At 35.8% G+C, this 19,388-nt stretch overlaps 1 protein-coding gene across 2 annotated transcripts in view; it reads left to right on the top strand.

Moving 5' to 3' along the window:
* The window catches only part of LOC135841559 (prolactin-releasing peptide receptor-like), a 288,313-nt gene that overhangs the window by 107,065 nt on the left and 161,860 nt on the right, over positions 1 to 19,388 (top strand). The window lies entirely within an intron of this gene.

A 19,388-nucleotide genomic window follows, 5' to 3' on the forward strand; every position in this document is an offset into this window, starting at 1 on the left:
TGATCTTTTTGTTTCAATATTTTGAGATTTTGAGTGAACTCTATTTTTCACCATGAAATATTTTTTCATTTTGGAATTTCAATCTTGAGATTTTGGAATTTTTTGTTGGCAAGATTTCAAGGTTTTTTTTCATTTTGAAAGTGCACAAGTTTTTCACAAAGCTTGAAAATTTGAACGTTTTGTTTCGTAATTTTTTACTCTTCTTGAAATCATTTTTTTTCCTGGTTAGAATGCTTTGCATTGCTGTATTTTGATCTCAGGATCTCACGATTTTTTGATTATCTTTATTTCTAGTTCTTTCCAATCATATGAGGTTTCCTGATGTTTTTCAAGGATTTTTGGTCTCGAGATTTTGAGATTTTTTGAAACAATTTTTCAGCTCAAGTTCTGTCGAGATCTTTTTACTTTAAGATTTTGAGATTTTAAGTAAACTCAATTTAAATATTTTTTCATTTTGGGATTTCAATCTTGAAGTTTTGACATTTTTTATGACCGAGATTTCGAGATTTTTTGGATTTGTAAAATATGTAGGTACTTACCTAGCCCTAATTTTTTCACACGGTTTGAAAATTGATCGTTTTGTTTCACAATTTTTTTTTACGCTGCTTGAAATAATTATTTTCTCCTTATCTGGTTAGGATGCTTTGCATTGATGCATTTTCTTCTCCATCAAAACAAAATTTTCACAATCTCTACTTCAGCACGAGAGCTAAGCTCAAACACGAAGTAAGCCTAAATCCGATAATCTTTCTGTAATGTGCACTTCTTTCATCAGAAATATCAATCAGGCCTTCTATAAATAAATAATAATTCAGGTACCTATATGTATCCATATATGTACCACGCAGAATATATGTTCCATAACGCTTCGCTTGCTTAAGAAGTAAATACACCGGCACACACACACATATCAAAAGATACGCCTCCTGTGAAACGATCTCGTTCGTATCACGTATTACCAGACCGAAACCTTCAGCACAGATTTCGCACACCTATTAAAATTCCCTCGTGCAAAACGTACATATATCAAAAGGTCTAGGCGCGTAAGTCTCTCAATACAGATACCATATGTTAATAGTAAAATCCGCTTAAAATATTATCACGTGGTATTGCCATCTTTTTACAGGCATTTTCTTTAACCTTGGTAGGCTAAATTGAATTTCACACTTCGTCATCGCAAGAGTCTTTAATGAAGTGAAAATTTCAAACAACTTACCTACCTACTATACGAAGAGGGAATGGTTGTTTGGGCGACGCGAGTAGATTCATTAATAGTGTAACCGAAAATGCCCGAATTTGCTTATCATTAAAAAGGATCCAGTTTCAAAAAGACGCCTTCTGCAATTATTTTATCACTTTTTTTTGCGACTGTTGTCAACGAGTAGATCGTATTTTCGACAGTCGAAAAAATTTGATATTATGGCTACAGCTAAAAATTAGAAGTTTCGAATCGTAAGATGATCAAGTTTAGGAAGAATAGATACGAGGGAAAGGGGGATTTAAAATCAGTGTTCCTATAGGAAGGTACATAAGAATGGAGAGAATTTATCAAATTTTCCATTTTAACGATTCCATCAACGTTGGTTTATTTCGTTATAGACGCGAGTAACGTGTTAAAATATCAAACGAGTTTTCCTAATTGTGTGCAATTTATCCGGTAATTTGTAACTTTTTTTCAATTTCTTTTCCATCGAGCAAGTACACGTAAAAGAGAGGTAAAAACCAAAGATTGACTTTTCTTCGGTTACCTAATTATTCGCATCGCTTGGGCCAATGGGCTGTAGATACTTTCGGGAGTTTCTCGCGAAGTACGAGATAGCTACTTGATCGCTTCGACGTGATGGTTTTTCTGGTCATTAACGTTTCAAAAGAGGCTTTTTTCCTTGTTCACACGTCCGCTTGTAGTATAGAATACGCGCTTTGAAAATATGATTATTTTCACCCAGCAACGCCAGTTTTAGAGGCATACAGTGGCTAGCGCATTTCCACATTTCATCCATCTTTTATCTTTGTAGGCAGCTACTCGCTTAAGTACAGGGCCAAAAACTCGACGTACGAGCTCGTCGAGATACTCTTTCAAGATGTTTTTTGGCTCGTACAAGTACAAAAGCCCACACCGAGACACCTTTTGAATAAAAATTCACCTTAATTGCGGTCTTTTAAATACATCCCAATGTTAGTCCTGTAAATATAAACTTTTCGCCAAAAATTATAGCCCGTATAAATTCTAACACTTGACGAAATTAACGCCGCTATTTACCTTAATAGCTGCGGCTAAATTTTATAGGGCGTTGTACTTTTAATTAATTTCACCGCAACGATTTCCCTCATCATGAGGCCGCTTTGCGGCTACGAAGTTCCTGGACAATTCTTTAATTGTGTCGTTCCTTTTTTTTTCTTTTCTGTTTTCCTTTTTTTTTTTTAGGTCGCTTCATTTTTAAGAATTAATTTTAAATCACAATACCGTTTCCGGCGTCGTATTGTGTAATTAACCGGCGAAAAATTACTTCTACCAGCGATGAAATTATTTCCTAAATCTCGTCGTCGTCGTCGTAGTCGTCCTTGCCCTCTCGACACCTCTACTGTTTTGTATCTTCCTTCCGTAAATTCTTCGTATATACAGCTTTCGATGTTTTTAACGGAAGAATTATTATTTTTAAATTCGATCTTGGATTCGTTTTTTCCTTTACCGCTCATCGTCTTGTACCCGTTTCGAGGCTGAGATTTTAATCCTCGCACTTTTCGTAGTAATTCGCAATAATACCGAGTTAAGCGCCGAAATAAATTTAAAATATATTTTCATTATAAATAAATCCTCTTTCATTTCCCTCCCCTTTTATTTTCCTATCTTTTTGTCGGCCTCAAATCTTCCAATAAGATCGTTCTTTTACCAACGTAACTATTAAGCATTGAGAACATCTTTATCGAAAATACATTCTTCAGTTAGGTCGATAGAGATGCGTAGGTACTTATTGCTGTTTCGAAAACTCTCCCTTTGAACAATAAATTTACATAGATTCAAATTCAAAAGATCATTTTGATGTTTAGGGACGGAAATGAATTGTCGAATCGCTGAGCTTTTTGCACTTGGGGGTCAGCGATTAGAAAAAAATGTATGTGGATAGATCTCAATGAGAGATGATTAATGATGAAGACCACCGTTGTTCACAAATTGCATTTTCAAGGGAGATAGGAGTACTCAAAATCACGGGGGAAAAGAGTTATTGATTCAAGCGATATTGTCATGATAACCACAAATTATAAAAATTTGGAATTTTTCAATTCCAGCTATGGTGTCACTGGCCACATTGTTGGAGCAAGCTCCGTCAACTGCTGCCCAGATGTTGCCTTCTTCAATTCTGATAAGGTGTGACATGTCCATGAACTTCTCCAGAAGTATGTTGTTGGTATGTAACTAGGTGGGGATTTTTTTCCAGTTTTGGTCCTGCTGTAACTTCTTAAGCAGGTATTTTGTATTTGATCTGACCAATTTGGTAGGTACGTAGTAATGGTCTGCACAGGCCAGCCTAAATGCCCAAAACGAGCCCATATGCAACGCTACACTGTGAGCAGGGTTGGCAAGTAGACTATATAGTCTACTTTACACGCTTTGTCTACGTGTAAACAATGTTACTGTAGACAACAATAGTTTACATGTAGACATTGTAGACTATGTAAACTATGTAAACTACAAAGTAAAACTATTTTCAGTGTTTTCTGTTTTAGAATAAAACATTTTTTACATGGATTTTGGCAGAAAATTTAAAAAATATGTGGTAAAAATCCAAAAAGTGTTGAAAAACAAGATTTCCAAAAAACATACCTATGTACTTGGCAAAAAAGCAATACTTTTCATTTTTGACAATTTTTGGCAGATCTAATTCTTGAAAAAAAGTGAAAATCTTTAGCAATATTGTCGAGCTGAAAAGCAAGAATTTGACAATTTTAGCAAAACACAGCATTTTCCTAATTTTTCTCGAAAAACGAGTTTTTTTGCATTTCTTGCGTAAAAAAATGAAACTTTTGAACAATTTAAGGATTTTCATCAATTTTTGAAAAAAAAGCGAGTACTTTATTTTTGACAACGTTTGGACAGGAAAAAACTTAGCAGAAGTAGATATCGTCAATTATTACATAGTAAGAAAATTATACTTTTTCACAATCTTTGTCGAAAATACAAGATTTTTTTCTTCAATTTTTCAGTTAAAAAGTGAGGTAATTTTTTGCAAAACAAAAAGACAATTTTTAGCAAGAAGGGAGATTATTTGGGAATACACAACTTCGAAGTTGACATACATTACACATTGTCTACAGGAAGTCTACTTTACATGAAGGTTACATAGATTACGCGACAAATGTAGACTATGTAGACAAAGATAGTCTACGTGTAAAGAACCAACCCTGACTGTGAGTGACTCCTGCAATCACTACACTCATATAGGGAGCTGAAGAAACCTATAGCTTGACCCAATACAAATGTAGTAATCACACGAGTTACTTGCAGCATATAGTGTTGCATATGGGCTCGTTTCAGGCTTTTGGGGCTGCTGGTGCAGACCATTAGTAGGCAGATTGGCAAAGAACTCGTCTTCAATGCCCCACACCTCGTTCAGTTTGACACCTGTTATAGTGAGGATATTGTTAATCTTCAACTCTATTCTCTTCACGTGTGCATGCCATCCATCGTAGGTGTACTCGCTATCTTCCACCCCATTGTTGAGTTTTATTCTCAAAGGATCACCTATTATGCACACAATGCACACAACTAAGGATGACTGCGGATTATAAGCAGTTGTACACATGTCCTACCTGAATTCCATGGCTATAGGGCATCTCATTCCAGCTAGAACTAGTGAATTGGCTACCATTATTGGTACATATTAGGTAATCACTTTTCTCACTTTGTAGCCTAATTGTTCGATCTCATTTAGTACTGCCTTCATCGCTTTCACTACTATCTGCGCGGGCGTCTTCTCCAGTAGTATGATCCATACCTTTTGAGGTAAAAACATATGTCATTCCGTAGGTAATGGGTCCATTTAGTTGATTCTATTTATCGAGATAATCATGTTTTTTGTGAAAAAGTCTAAGAATCGATAATCGAGGTATTGATAGATTTTGATGTAGGTGGTTTGAGCGTCTATAGAGGTCAACACTGAGGAGCTCAGGGTCTCTAAACTACCCAGCTAGCTCCAAGGTGCTTGTGTAGATGTCACTAGAAAGCAACGGGAAACTACTAGTGGAAGCTCGAAACAACGTCGATTCCCTAGAATAATCTCAGTGGCAATAGGCATACACCTCACCCTGTTAGGGTACCACAAAAATGTGATTTCCAATGTCCTGTAAAGGATAAGGAACCACGATGACGAAGTAGAACATACCCGACTATCGCGTGTTAAAGTATCAAGGCTGCAGAGTGTGTGCCCCAAGTGGAGAAAAACAGAACTAAAGTTTTCTAAGAAGGGCCCGTTTGATCAATTTTGGTTTTTCGCAGTAAATTCATTTCCGAAGACTTCCAAAAAAATACCCTCCAAAACCAAATTATACTGCACCTAGTTGCCAGTGGCAATATGTACTATTCAAAAACATGTACGTTTTAGCTAGCTGCACTGCTGCAGTGCTAGCTGTGTAGCATTGGTAATGAATTGCTGAACAGGAGAATATGGGTTCAAATCGCACCTTGGGAAGAAATTAAAAAAAAAAAATTTTTACAATTTTTATTTTTACAAGTTGAATTTTGACAGAAAATGTAATTTAATAATTTTTTTTTGCTTTTGAACAGAGTAATGAATTTTTATGCAAAATTTTAATTTATTAATCATTGTTTTTCAGGCTTAAAATGCTCATAAACATGAAAAGATTGAGTAAAAAAAAATTGCTATTGCAGGTGGGTAGTAATATTTGACATCAGAAACAATAATCTTCAATTTTAAGTGTAAAGGTTTTTGCATTACATGAAATTTCAGCTTTTGTCAAAAAAAAATTTCTCAAAGTTGAGCTTTTCAAATTTTTAATTATAGATTTTTTGGAAGTTTTTTTGCACTTTTTGGGCTTCTATCCAGCTCATATAATTGCTCTGTAGAGGGAGAAAAATCATGCTTTTTATACCACTTAGCTGGGATAAAAAGTATTGCTGTATTACCCAACCTGACGCGAATATCCGCGCCGCGAGCCTTACCATAGAAAGGGGTAATTCCGCGAAATATGACCTAATATCCAGCCAATCACAGCGCACCATCGCGCGCAGCCGCTGCATCCGCAGCTCGTTCCATATTCATATTTTCATCATTGAGCTCTCTCAAGCTAGTTTCTAAGAACTTCAGTATTCATTCTACTGCCACCTGACCTGGTCAGCTCCAAGACTACGAGCTTGGACTGCCAGGGAAGTGTGAGGTCTAGTCCAGTGCATTGATTCTATTGATTCGAATGTACTGAAACTAGCACAGAGATGATGCTCACGAGGGATTATTTTCCTATGGCTCGGATTTTTCCCCATTTATTCTATTTATTTTGAGTCAATAGTAGTGTGTACTATTCCGGAAGTACATACATATACAACACCAAACAGCAAATTTTAATTATCATTCTGGTGTTGGAATGGTAATTATATTGTCTTTCCCAAATCCAAGGTATTTATCCTTTATTTTCTTAGTTTTCATAACAAATACTTTCCTTTTCCCCAAATCCACAAGAATAGGCTATGAATGTAGTAATTCTTGTTTTAACTTCAATTATAATTACGTTTCTTGAGATACCAACTAATGTTGATCTTTTCTCTACGTGATGAAGTAATTATAAACAGTTTTGAAGTTCATTTGTGTTTCTATTTCTTTATATACATACGATCCTACACATCTAAATTCGTCCTATGATTATACCTGGGGTGGGTCCCTCACTTAGGTGATAGGTAATGTTGAGTAAATTTATTTGCGAAATATTAATTATTATCCTGACTCATACCTGCTCTCGTATATAGGGCTGGACCCCTAAGTGGAATTCTCTGGTTCGAGGGGGTCCTGGTAGTGGAAGGTGAGATTCATAATTAATTAGTCCCCTGATTAGAACCCAGGAATATGGCTAAATTAGTTCCTACTTGAGACTGACGTGAATAACCTTCTCAAGTAGGGTTTTATGCTTTAATCATCACGTGTGCATTAATCTCCCCCTACATTTTGGCATCCCTGGTGGGGATCGATATTTATTTACTGAGATATTAATTCAAGTAAAAAATTCCTATGGCGAACCCAACCCATAGGTGTAGAAATAAGAAGAAATTAATTCTATTAATTCCAATTATTTCTACATACCAAGATATTTCGAAGAGAAATACTCTTGGTTCTCTATGATACAGTATTTCATTGAAGAATTTATTAATTCTCCGGAAGAAGAACTGATTAGTTCATTTGCGCAGATGAATTAAAATTCAGAGAAAACTGCGAGAAGGAAGTAAGTTTCTCATGATTATTGTATCCATGTATTTTTGTTAATCCCGCCAATAGAATTGATTCTATCAAGTCAGCGATTAATTCACGAAACATGCCAAATACAACAGAGATTTACGTAAATATTAATTAATTTAATTGACGAAAATGAAGAATGAGAATTTATCAACTTATTGATTCAATTTACCATGAAATTACCCACTCATGGAATTCATTCTCATTCTCAACGATTAATTATGGTGTTGAAAATTACTCGAGCTCGAATTTAACATCACACACCATAATATAACACCTCGTAAATATTTATTCATTCGTAAATCTCCGCATTATTTATGTAATCGTATTCGTATGCTGCAGAAAAATTTGTTATTTGTGTGCGTTTTAGCAACCCTTGGACTTCGAACCCCCTGGGGCAATTCTACCACCAAATACATCGGAGTAAATTGATTCAAATTATGTATTACACATAATTATTCACCATTCAGCAGCTTAACGTAAATATATCCACTCGATTACATATTATTTCAAATTCAATTATCAAAAAATTCGTTCATTCCAGCTTCCATTAAGCATAGGATTTTTATCACCTTTTATGAACGAAATTATCAGTCGAATTCATATCTAATTCATGCTATTTATTCTCCATGGTTTTATATTGGATGATTAGAAGACCAGTTCATCCAATTTCGACATATAAATGGTCATAATGGTGGTATTTTTCATTGTTTATGAGAGGAGATATTATGAGATATATATTGTCATTAATTCTACGAAAATATGACACAAGAAATTATAATTTTCATACACGTATTGGGATTTATTCATATGCCCACGTACGACCTTGAACTAGAAATCAAACAAGTTGTAAATGTAACAAAAGTTGCATTGGGTTTTTTCCCATTTCCATATTCTTTCCACTCTATACACGTTTAGATGAAAAATACCTAAAATCGGACCAAAAGCTGGCGCTTAGATTAGATAAGGGAATTATTCACGATATAATACAATAGCCGCGAATGCCTACAAGGTCGTTATCTCACATTCACGACACATTATATACGATTGTTATCTCATACCTGTCAATTATTGCAAAAAGAGTACCTACAGGCCAGTAATTGGGGAAATACGTACGTGTATTTATCAAGATTAAAATAGCAACCTATTGTTTACCCTTCGCGATTACGCGAGAACCGCTAGATAATTGAGCTATTTTTACACATATTGATTCCCTAATCAGCATCCTACGATTGGGTATAATACATTCTTTATCGCATTAAGGAGTGATTGTAGCTACCCATCCGCGAGACGTTGCGAACGGTGTATCGTTATCTACCCCTTAATAAATAACCGCGAACAGTATGTACATAATCGTTTGATGCGAAGGAACCTGCAGGATCCCTTATCTATGAGATAACGATATTGGTAAAATTTTATAACGCCACCACCATCGGAAATAGCGACTACATTTCGCGATTATCTATCCCTACTCCCGGAAACAAGTGACACACCCCTTCTTTCACGATATGAGTAGTAGGTCGATAGGTCAGCAGCCAGTGGATAGAAGTTTCATTATGTTTTTCATTCTTGACTAGTTAACTTCTAATTTTGCTACTGCTTCTTATTCATTCATTTATCATTAATACTTTGATATTGGTGCAATAATATATCGACCTGTGAAATATAGTACAGTTATTTACGTAATTACTAATTCTATTTAATTAGTTAATAATATACTGCGTAAATACTTGGAGAATTTATTCTCTATTGAGATTTATCATTTTTCCGGAATTGGCAGATTTTACGCTGGTGTATTGATTATTTACTTCTACGTACATCGCGGTGAGTATTATTGAATTTAATCTTCGTTACCTGTCAACGTCTTCTGAACCTGGTGAATAAATACAAAATTAATTAGTCAATTTATTCGTAATTATTTATGTGGATATTTCTTTGGACTCACTTACGTTTACCCTGCCAGATTGTATTTTTTCTGACAATTGTAATTTCCGGAGTGCTGTACTTATCTGAATTGATCGAACGATCCATTGGTTCAATTCTCGATTACGCTGATATTTCTGAAACATTACACAGAGATATTTATTTAATTTTATTCATTCTAATAAAATTCGAATTAATTTGGTATTTTCTTATTCGTAATAATCAGAATAATATTGACGTTTAACTCCGAATCGAAAATATTACTGCATCAGAAATTTACGTAATTACTAATTCTATATTATGAGCAATGGAGACAACGACCGTAATTCCAACGGAAAACAAAGAAAAAAGTCAACTCCTCCCAAACCATCACAGTTATTATCACGTCCGAGATGGACTCGTGAAACTGCTCGAAGAATTGCAGAATCAGACCATCCAACTCAGAGCACCGAAAAGGGAGCTACATCAAGGTTCGTTGAAGAAACCCAACGATTCTACAATGCCAAAAAGAAGACTCCTTCTGAACAATCCGTAATTATCAGTCCTACAACTACTAAGGTCAATGGCAAAAAGAAGGTTCGATATACCCTTCCAGATGGTACCATTTTGGAACCCTCCTCTTCAACTCCCCGTAAATCGATTGAACATCAACCCATTCGTGTCAATTTATCAGCCGTTCAAGAGGAAGATGACGATGAAGATGAACGTATTGAATTGGACGCAACATATCATTGGATCGATGAATTTGATGAAGTACCTGAAATTAATTTAGAAGTACCTCCTCCAGCTGTTTTGCGACGAGCACCTCCAGCACAAGATGACCAAGAAGATGAAGTTATTACTCTTGGTAATGACGGACAACCAATAGCTCGTTCCATTGGTGTCAACACTGGAGAAGAAGAAGAAGAGGAACACGGAAGAGTATATAGCTTCGAACCTTTTGATCCCGAAACTCCTTATCCGGAAATCAATGTTGACGATTTCGACATTCCTGAAGATGCAGTTTTATCATTACAACACGCTCGAGGAATCATTGATTGGGTAAAAAGAGAAAATAACGGATGGGCTTCACGTACATCTGCAGTTAAGGATCGAATTAAAGGTCTAGAAAGTGGGATTTCTACCACTCGAGGCGATCTTAAGGATGTCTACTTAACTGTTCAAGAACAACGGTCTGCAGATTATAAAAACATGAGTAAATATTTGAACGAAGAATTAGGCAAAACTTCACGTAAATTTAATGTATTCGATAAAATGATTGCTTCTTTGAAAAAGGACGTTGTTCATATTGGTCGTAAAACTGATGCGATTGAAGAGGTTACCAATGAACTCACTGATTCAGTAGATGATTTGTTCTATTACAATGCTCATGGTAAGTACAGGACAAAAATTCCCGAGTCGACGTCACGCGGAGACAATATCTCCGATGAAACACGTAATAATGATCAACGTTCCGGTTCCGGTGGTTCGAATGATCGAACTAATCGCAGTCAGCAACCTGACAGTGAGAGCAGCGACGATGACGATGATCAAGACGGAAATATTAATCCTTTCAATGAATCAGGCGTTTTTTCCAATAAGATTAATCGAAAGAAAAATACCAGTTCCCGAACGAAACCACGTCAACGAACTCTTCGATACGATCTTGAATTCCTGGAAGGTAAATTAAAATTAAAAGCTAAGCATTTACAGGATAACGGAATTTATTACGACGATACTAATAAGTATGAAGTAATGAGTTTCATTGAGAAGTTTGAACACTTCATGCGCGATCAAAGAGCTAGCGAATCCCAGTATCGACAGTTATTTTCGCAATTAATTCAAAGTGAAGAGGCTAAGGCTTATAAAGAACATGCTGATCCGAAACTACGTTATCTCGATTTTAGGGATGGATTTGTTCAGAAGGTATGGGATGGTGTTGAGCAAAACAACGCTCGAAATCATTTTATGAAAATGCAATTGAACGCCAAATCATCGAAGAAGCTTGCTGGCGAACTATTAAAGTGGTTCAATATTCTAGCCGATTCAGATATTACCGACGCCATGTTATTAGACACGATCTATAAGAAAGTTCCTAAAGACTTGAGGTTCAAATTTTCGGAATGTCAAGAAAATCGTATTCGTTTCAAAAATAAATTACAAGTTATGCGACGTCACGAAGAATACACCAATACTAATTCTGAAAGTAAAGATCAAAGTGTTCCTCCTTTTTACAAATTCTGGATGCCTCCCTATATGTCGACTCCGAATCGTGCTCCAAATAATCGTGCGATAAAAAATTTATTCAATAAAACGAAGAATAAAGGAAATGATACTCAAAAGGAAAATGCTGTCATGCCTGGACCTAGTGGTACATCGAACGCTGCTGCAGGAACACAAACCGAACAAAAAGAACGTTCAAAACACCCCTATCGACAAATGCGTAACTATTTACATTCAGTTGGAATCAATATGAATGAATTAGAAAAAGCATTAACGCATTACGGTGAACAACAAGATGGAGAAAATATAAGTTCTGATTCTGATTCCGAATCTGACGCTGAGGAAATCAATGTTTCAAAAAACTTGAAGAAACCCTCCACGACGAATGTGGAGGGGGACGAACAGTAATTAATTCCATCTCATTTAATCGACTTCCAACTCCACTCGACGACTATGAAATTATTGGTGACAGTCTTGCGTATTATATTAAACACGGTGCTGCATTATTCGATCTCGATCCACAACCTTATTTAAAGGAAATTATTTTATTAAAAGAATTGGCTCATGAAATAGAAAATGCAACATTCACCAAACCACACGTATTGATTTCATTAGGTGACTTCGAGTTAAATAATTCTTCGATAGACATGAAGTACGTCCACACCTATGTAGACAGAATTATGCGATTATTGGTCAATAAACAATTTAAGGACATACTCGTTATATTTCCTCCAGTTCGTCCCAAAGCTGATGATACTGCAACAACTTCGCACAGGCGTTGGCTTGATTTTCTCCACGTTTTCAAGGATGTTTGTCCAGCACGGAACGTTCGTTACTCATTATATCCAGCAATATTTTTTGCAGAAGAAGTAAAACTTGAAAATCTAGGAAGAAAATGTTTAGTTGCTACTGATGCTAACGATAACGTAATTCCAGATAAGAAATTATTTTACCTCGACGAAGATCAGAAAATTTATAGATTGAGAATCCAAGATCGAGATACCATTCTCAATTTTATCAATGATTTGTGCGAACCAACTGAACGATTAATGGATACACGTGACCCTGTTACAATTCAAGATATCTCAACTAGTGAAGATGAAGGCGCTCAATTTGCGGCTCGACCAGATGGGTCGCTAGAACATTTGACAACCAATTCATTACGATTGATTGAACAAATATTAGGCGCTCCAAATCAAGAAGTAGCTTTAGATGTAATGCAAACTCTGAACACTAGTACTGGTGCGGGTGAATCTCTCGTCGATACGCTGAACACATCGGATGACTTTAGTCTTGCTATTCATGATACGATTCCACCTGAGTCAACGCATAACGACGATCCCGATAAAACTCCTACAGAATTACGTAATTTTCCGACTTTTTCCGTAGGTATGGTTAATCGCATTTCAGTAAACGAAGAAAACACTGATTCATTCAATCCTTCTAGCTTCAACAAAACTCCGATGAAAGTTTCTGAAATGAACAATAATTTAAGATCACAGTTACTTCACGTTAGAGACGAAATAATTACTTGCGTAATACCACTACGATTAGGAAATACTAATTACCCAGCTCAACTCGATTCTGGGGCAGTTCCAAACATCATGTCCGAAGAAACAGCTCTACATTTGATCAAAAATCATTCTGATGATTTAGATTTTATTGCACTCGACGAACCGGCCGTTTGTGTGCTTGCTGACTCAAAGGAAGCTGAAACTGCGAAATATATTATTGTTCCTACGTTATATTTCGGCTCTCATGCTCTTAAAATACCTTTTTATGTACTCAAAGGCTGCAATCATATTTTTCTCATCGGTACTCAATCTATGGAATACTTAGGAATTGAGCCTCGTATCAGACAACGTAAAGCTTTGTGTCGGCCATCCGCCAAAGTCCATACTGAAGTTATTGATTTTATGTCGCCGTCAGAATATGAGGGTAAGCTATTTGTTTCCGGAGCTAGAATGAAAGAAGAATATAGGTTGGTAATGAACGATATTTTACGAAGAACCAATACTGAAGATAATTATCATCGCCTACCTTACGGTATCATCGACGATGGACCGGAAATCTTTCTTGCCAAATTGGAGTCCGACTTACAAGACGCTGTCGATGATAATCGAATCACCACCGAGCAAGCTAGGAAAGCTTTCAACAAATTGAGCCAATTTCACGATGTATTCTCCAAATTCCCGGGAAAATATATCGGTGAGAAAATTCCATTGAAGTTCATCATTCCTGAAACAGAAATAAAATATAAAGGAGCTAAGTACAATCCATCAAAAAAGTTAATGAATGATCTACGTAAAGAATTACAAGTAATGATGGCCACGAATGTTATCGAACCATCAGACTCTACGTTCATTAACCCCATCGTAGTCAACGTTAAGAAAAGCGGTGAGATACGAGTGTGCTTAAATCCTGTCGATTTAAACCCCATTTTAGCCATTAATTACAATGAAGCTGGATTACTGGATAGAATCATTACTGAAGATGCCGAATCCAAACTATTCAGCACTCTCGATTTTGTCTCAGGATTTTGGCAACTTGTATTGGATGAGAATTCTCGCCAATATTGTGCTTTTCAGGTTGATGGACGCGTGTACCAATTTATTCGTTTGCCCTATGGCTTGAAAGTATCTTCGGCTCTCTTTGTAAAAATGGTTAATGCCATAATACCTGATAAAGCGGGAATTACTAAATATGTCGATGACATTTTACTCAGATCTGCGACTTTTGAAAATATGTTGGAATTATTGGTCGAAGTACTTACAATATTACGGTTAAATAATCTACGCCTAAATGCAAAAAAGACAACTTTTTTCAAAGGAAAAACTGAACATCTTGGTTTCGATTTAAGTCATGCTAAAATTTCGAAACAATCGTGCAAAATAGATAAATTTAACGATTATATTACGAAGCACACGAAGAAAGGTAAATTTATTCTTAAAGACAAAATTCAAATACTCGAATTTATAGGTCTTACTGGCCTATATCGTAGATTTATTCCTACATACCAGCAGATAATAGCGCCATTATATGAACTAACGTGCGACAACGTACCATTTGAATGGGGACCTCGTCAAGATGCTGCTGTTGAAGAATTGAAGAAAGAATATACCAAAGATTTTGATTTAGTTCCACCGAGAGACGATATTGATCTCTACTTAGATACGTATACTTCAAGTGATGCGATGAACGCAGTATTATATCAGAATTATCAGAATAACGATGAAATAATAATGTTTACGAGTCATAGTTTCAAAAGTCATCAAAAGAAATATACATTGATTGAAAAAGAAATGTATACCCTTGCTAAAAGTATCAAAAAGTTACAGCTATGGCTCCATGGCCGGACAATTCATGTCCGAAGCGACTTATTATCCATCGTACATAAATTTGAAACCATAGCAGAAGTCCATCGTAAAGCCGCCGGGTGGATCACTTTATTCAATTGCTACAACTTAATTTACGATTTACGAAAGAGACACAAGAAGTGGTTCGGAATGCAAGCTCCCGAACTCACTATCAACAGTGCCAATTGTTCAAATTTTATCCTCGATGAATATGATATTTCTACACGTATCAGGGCTCAGCTCTTGAAGTATTTATCACGACTTAGTCATTTCCAAAAACGAGACTCAAAATGTTTAAATATTATTCGACGTTTAAAAACCCCTGACGAAGAATTAAACTCCAGGGAATTATCGATTAAAAACAACCTCGCTAAACGATATTCCATCGATGTTACCAACGATGAAGAATTATTAATGTTCAATTATCCCGATGAGAGTAGAGTACCAGTTTTACCAGACGAAATATTTAAAGATATTATTATATTTTTACACGAAACTTACGGTCATATTGGTGCCAATAAGCTTGAACTTATTTTCCGTCGAATGTATTATTCATCGAATGCTAAATACTTTATTCGTCACATAACCAGCGAATGTTTAAACTGTAAAGCAAATAAAACTTATTCAGAACGTAAGCCATTAGAATTTGGATATACGCAAGCTCACTCACTTGGAGATGTAATTTCCGTTGATATTCTTGGTCCGATTGCAAACTATTCTAATCAGCCGCGTTATTTACTGGTATCGAAGGATGTTTTATCAGGACGAGTTTGGTTATCACCACTGAAGAATATCGTTCAAGAAACCGTAGCTACTGCTATGGAATCTGTAATCAAACAAATCACATCAGATCAACGTAAAATTCGTAAAATTATCACAGATAATGCAACTCAGTTTACTAATTCTATATGGAGAAAATTGCTGAAGAAATATAAAATTAAAATTGGACACTCCACGGCTTACAACCCCCAATCCAATTTAGTCGAACGTACTATGCGTATAATTGGTGACCGGTTACGAATTAAGATGAATAGTACTGCTGATGGAGCTTACTCGCATCATGGTTGGTCCACTTACATCAGAGATATCGAAGAGGAAATAAATAATACTCCTAACGACGTTAACGTTCCTCCTAACGAAATTTGGAGCATTTCTGAGTTCGATACTGATTTTCCTTCTGAAAGAGTTAAATTTGATGCTAAATATCATTTACGTAAATTTAGAGAAAAAAGAAAACAAGATGAATTACCTTCAATTACTAGCGAAGAGCTCTTAAATTCCAAGCTCGATTTACTGAACAACGTTTATATTTCCAGCGAAGATGTTGTATGGGTTTCGGTTGATGGAGCCTGTGCAAATAACGGTTCAGATAATGCCATCGCTGGCATTGGCATCTGCTGGCATCCTGAAGGTAAACAAAACATCTCAGAAAGAATCAAGCTCGAAAATTATACGCCAACGAACAATTTAGCAGAGGCTGTTGCGCTACTTACCGCGATGAAAATAGCCATTCATAATAAAATTCTTCGATTACGAGTTATTTCTGATTCTTTGTATTTGACATCTGCCGTCAATAATACTTTCTCAAAATGGAGCGAAAATGATTGGAAGAACTCTGCAAAGAAGCCAGTTCACCATCAGGACTTGTTCAAAGAGATTATTAATTTAAAATCACAATTTGAATTATTTGAACTTACCCATGTATATGCTCGTGAAACAGACTTTGGGAATTTTACCGCTGATAGATTAGCTCGTAAAGCCGTCTATACCGTGGATCATGATTTAGCGTTGATTGATTTGCTGACTGAACACCAGGCTCTTATTCGATACATCAAAGAGAAACGCGAAGATATTTTCCAATCTAAAGAACAGAAACATAATAAGCGTTATGGAGATCCTAGGATTTATCAGCCTGGAGAACTTGTTATGATTACTAATCATAAGCAGTCGTCAGCCGATAAAGGAACTACGTATAAATTATATCCTAAGCGTTTTGGGCCATATGTTATTAAATCTCACACTGGGGCAAATTGCTATGAAGTATGCAATATTGCAGACAAAAGTGATAAGCGATTGATCAACGTTAGACAAATTACAACTTACCTGAATTTACGTCATTTAAAGCTGCTAGCAGAGGAACCTAAGCTTCGTTCTAAATGGGATAATCGATCCTTGCAGAAACGAATGAAACAATTTGCTGAGCATCGTGATTTGCTAGAGAAATTTATACAAGAACTTGAATCACAAAAACAAAAGAAAACCACATCAAAAGTCGATGATATGACTGAGGATGAGAAATTGATTCAATTTAACCGATTTCGTCGAAAATTTAGAAAAAAGGTAGATGATTATAAATCTCAGCAATTTGATGCTGTACTATCAAAAGTCATTCCAGATGAAAAATCTCGCGAAGATCTTAAACAACAGGCTAATCAACGATATAATATGCGCAGGCGTATGGAGATAAATTACGACGAAGGAACTGACATACCCGAAGATGAACCTCGAAGGGAGAGGAAAAGGTTCAAACACGTTAATTCTATTATACTCAGTTTGCTTAACCACGATCAACGAATCGCGTTAGTGCATTCGTTATCAGAGCTCCCCGATTGGTCGACGGCTTCCTAAATCTCCCTCGATCTCACCTGTTGAATATTTTCTACCTACCTTGAAAAAGTAACTTCAATTTTTGTTCATTCGATATTAATTCTTCTTCAAACGATCATCTCTAACACGCAAATACCTCTTTACAAATATATTACCTATTTGTTCGTTTTATTTGTTCACGATTAATCCCATTTTAGCAGCATTGTAAATATTATTTCAAATAAGAAGATTTTATTATTTCAGGAAGAGCTTATTAATTCTATTAAATATGTATGCTTTGGACAATAGCTACCCTCTACGTTATGTAAATAAAGCAGAAAACATCGTGAGAATTCGAAGATTTGATGGAGTATATCAAGACGTATTTTTACCTATTACTTGGGAAAACCTTGAAGATAAATTGGTCAACGAAGGATGTGACTATGGACCAATTATGCCTCTAGAATATCAAGAACATTTTATTTACGCTCAACAACATTTTTTCATAAGCCGTTATATTTCTCTCTCACGTTACGATGGTATGCACATTATGAGTGCTTTTCTGAACGGTTGGTGGCTGATTGGCGATGGCATTTCACACGCTATCGTACGTCAAGTTGTAAAAGAAGAAAAAAGGGTTTTGAAACTATGGGATACCTCAAAAGTTTCAGGTACAAATATTTCTGCGAAGAGATTATGCCACAACATCCAGCATCATAAAATTAAAGTACCTAAACGAATTATTCTTTCTATTGGTAGTCACGACATCTTAAAAGAGTCATTTACCAAATGTTGTTACAACACTAAAGAATTAATTGCTTTTCTGCTGGACCAGGGTGTCGAAGACATATTGATTCTTCCCAATATTAATTCCAGAATCCTTCCAGATCAATCATTGCGTGGTAAATTCCGAAATTGGCTCAAAGGAGATCTAATTAAAATTAACCCACAAGTACTTAAGTATGCTCACGCTCTCGAAGAAATTATCGATCGAGCGGACCCTTTCTTTAAAGATGGAGCTGGAAATTACTACGCAAACCCTTTGATTTATGCAGAACTTGCGTACAGAATTGTAAAATTCACACAGTCCCTGGAAGCTTCTAACCAACTTTGATCATTTCTACCGGTATTTACGTAATTGTCTATTGTCCAACACTTGTACATACTGTATTAATTTTAAGAGAAGAATTTTGATTTTATTTTTTCTACTTTGTGTTATAATTACGTCCCTACTTATTATGCAAATAAATAAAAAAAAAAAATATAATAACCTAGTAACGTGTACGAATTGTTTCATTTTTTCTCCTCTCAACCTTGAACAAAAATTTACCAGATTGATTTCTGTCGCATAAGAAGTTATATTTAGCGATGGAAAGCGATAGCCGTACGAGACGACAGGAGGGGAGGGGAATTAGATAAGGAACCGTCGCCTAAAAATTATACAAAAGGCAGATTCCTTATCGCATTTATTGCTTCTACGAACTGAACCTATACCATCGATGCTGACATACGATTATTCAACGTTTAGCTTTCAATGCGAATGTCTCTCTCGAATTGTGTGTGCTTTTATTTGCGTCGCCATCTTTTTCGGTAAATATTATTTGATTTTTTCTACACCATACTAGCCTAAAGGCATTTCATGAACTTCTTTTCTTAATTTCAGTGGTGTTTTTATGCGATTAATGCGGTATTATATCTCGATTGGATTAATTTAGATTGATGCAAATTATCCTGCTGTAAGTACCACGTTGTTATTGTTTACCATATTGGATTGGAAGCTACTATTGTGATACTCTTTCTATCCATAATATCTACGACCATTTTATATAGCCTATTTGATTGATTCGTGAATATCGTTCAGTTT

Source organism: Planococcus citri, chromosome 3, assembly GCF_950023065.1.
Source record: "Planococcus citri chromosome 3, ihPlaCitr1.1, whole genome shotgun sequence".
NCBI lineage: Eukaryota > Metazoa > Arthropoda > Insecta > Hemiptera > Pseudococcidae > Planococcus > Planococcus citri.